Below are 2,948 nucleotides of genomic sequence, written 5' to 3'. Positions count from 1 at the left end.
GTGCCCTCTGAGTCAGAGAGGAGGCCTCACCTCATCCCTGAAAAGACCTTCCTACGTCCACTTCTGCCTCCCCCACGCCATGCCCATCCAGCTCCCAGAGTCTGCATCTTAAAACAGACCGGATCACATGTCCTCTTCCCTGTAAACCAGCGGTTCTCAACCTTTTTTGGCCACGCCCCCCCAGACATCTCTAAAATCCTGATGTGTCCCCCCCACCCCCCCCGTGGCATAGAATTCTTATTATTCAAAAAGTGAGCTCCTGTTCACATAGAGGAAGCCTGAAAGGCCATTAACTTGGTCTAAACAAGATTCCAAAGAACATGGCATCCGTGAAAGAGAAAGATAAAAGAACGAAAGGGCAGCTGAAGTACGGAGGAAGACATCAAGAAATCGTTTAAAAAATAATAATAATAGGAAATATGTGAAAAAAGTACAAATAAAGCTTCAAAACATATTCTAGAGAACTGAAATGCATAGATATGTCACCATACCTATTTGTATACTGTATATGAGCCCCCTAGAACCATAAGAAATACAAAAAATTGTTAATAACTGTTAAAAACTGTTAATAACTCATTCTCAAATTACCCCTCCCCCTTAAAAATCAAATTGCACCCCCACCCCCATGAGGCATGTGTCCCACATTGGGAACCACTGCTTTCAACCATTATCTGGTTGCTTATTGCCCTTCAGATGTTGTCCAAACGCCTCACCATGACCTTCAAAACCTCGTGGTTTGACCTCCCTTGGCCTCTCTGAACCCCCGCCCTCCCCCACAATCCTCCCCCGGCCCCTCCAGTGGCACAGGCCCGCTCTTGGCCATGTTATTGTGCCTCCGGGCCTTTGCCCCTAGCGTGTGCTCTGTGTGGAGCATGGCTCTGTCTCCTGTGTGGTATGTTTCTCAAGTGTAAAGGTGACTGTTCCCATCTCAGAAGATGCTCCTCTAACCCAGCGATGGAGAACCTTTTGAGCTCGGTGTGCCAACATTTTGAAAAACCCTAACTTAACTCTGGTGCAGTGTCACATAGAGAAATTTTTTGATATTTGCAACCATAGTAAAACAAAGACTTTTATTTTTGATATTTATTTTATATATTGAAATGCCATTTTACAAAGAAAAATCAACCAAAAAAATGAGTTTGCGTGTCACCTCTGACATACGTGTCATAGGTTCGCCATCACTGCTCTAACCCTGCCTCAGTCATGGGTTAGGCCCTGGAGACCCTGCACCTTCTGCTTCTCATCCATAAACACATCATTACTTGTTCAGCCTCTGACTCCCTCTCTACACCGAGAGCTCTGTGGATGGAGGCAGAGACCATGTCATCATCCCCAGAACTTCACACAGAGCCTGGCATGCAGCAGGCAATCTACACTAATAAAAGAGAAAGATGCAAATTGACCGTACCTTTGTGACACCCACCAGCCAATCATGAGTGAGTATGCAAATTAACCCAACAAAGATGGCAGGTTAGTTTGCATACACAGGCGCTGATTGGCCGGGGATGGGCGGGATGCTTGCATGTCGCCGTGACACCACACCAGCTGCTCTGGGCCTCTGGGCAGTATGGGAAGGTGGAAAGGCGGCTTCAGCGGAGTGGTAACCAGGGGAAGGAAGGCCAATTCTTGCACGAATCGTCATGCATCGGGCCTCTAGTCAATAAATACAGGTGAACTGCCCAGATGTGTGGGTGCCAGAGAAGGGCTGGGTTGGCCGCTGCTCTCCCCAGCACAATGCCTTCCTTTATCAGCAGGGGTTCCCTTGGAAATGAAGGGGTGCATCAGTGAAGATTCTTTTGGCCGCAATTAACAAAATAAACGGTGGTAAGAATCATGGAGGTGGGTGTTTTCAGGCTGGTGGAGCATCTTAGGGACCCCATCAAGGACCCAGGCTTATTGCATCCTTGGCGGGTCGGCATGTTGTCTCATGTAGCAAGATGGCTGCTGTGGCTCCAGGCATCACATCTTCACGCAACTGTGTCTAAAGGTAAAGAGAAGGGGGCAGGGCTCTCTTCTTACACACCTCTCCTCGCCCGATCTCCTGAGTGGGGCAAAGCTTTCTTTCCTTTTCTTCTTTTTTAAAAAAAATATTTTATTGATTTCAGAGAGGAAGGGAGAGGGAAAGATAGAAACATCAATGATGAGAGAGAATCATAGATCAGCTGCCTTCTGCATGTCCCCTACTGGGGATCGAGCCACAACCCGAGCATGTGCCCTTGACTGGAATGGAACCTGGGACCTTCCCATCCACAGTCCAATGCTCTATCCACTGAGCAAAACCAGCTAGGGCTGGGGCAAAGCTTTCTTGAACCCTATAGAAAACATCCCTGGTGCCATTAACCCAGAACTGGGTGTATCACTCATGCAAGGGAGTGAAACCAAACATCTCGGCCTGTACCATGGGTGGTAGGTCTGACAGCAGAGAAAAAGGAAGCAAATAATGAAAGCACAGGCCACCAGCATCTGTCTCAGGGAAGGAGAGGAGGTGAGGCCTTCTGGTTAAAGATTGGGGTGCAAGAAGCCTTTGGGAAATAGGGTTCATGTTGAAGAGCTGAGGGCTGGGGTCCTGTGTACCTGGACCCTCCATAGCTCTTCTTTTATATCAGTTAGAGTTGCCATTTCTTTTTCGATCACCAGAGAGAAAACTTGACACAAATCGGTTTAAACATATAGGGGACTTGGCTTGTGTAAGTGAAGGTGGGCATCAGGTATGGTTTGATCCAGCAGCTCAAATGATGTCACCATGGACTCAGTTTCTCTGGGCCTTCTACTCAGTGCCAGGCCAATTCCAAATCTCCCCAAGAGAAAGGAGACAGTGGAAGTGATGCTGGGGGACACCACCAATGGCCATGACCCTTTGACCTCCCCGCACCCAAATCCTTCAATGACGCTGACACCCGCAGGCGGAGACTTTGGAAAAAGGCGTTTATTGGTGTGGTGGTTGGGAA

This window comes from Myotis davidii, unplaced genomic scaffold (genome assembly GCF_000327345.1).
Source record: "Myotis davidii unplaced genomic scaffold, ASM32734v1 scaffold2152, whole genome shotgun sequence".
NCBI lineage: Eukaryota > Metazoa > Chordata > Mammalia > Chiroptera > Vespertilionidae > Myotis > Myotis davidii.
Note: the sequence above shows the minus strand (reverse complement) of the source record.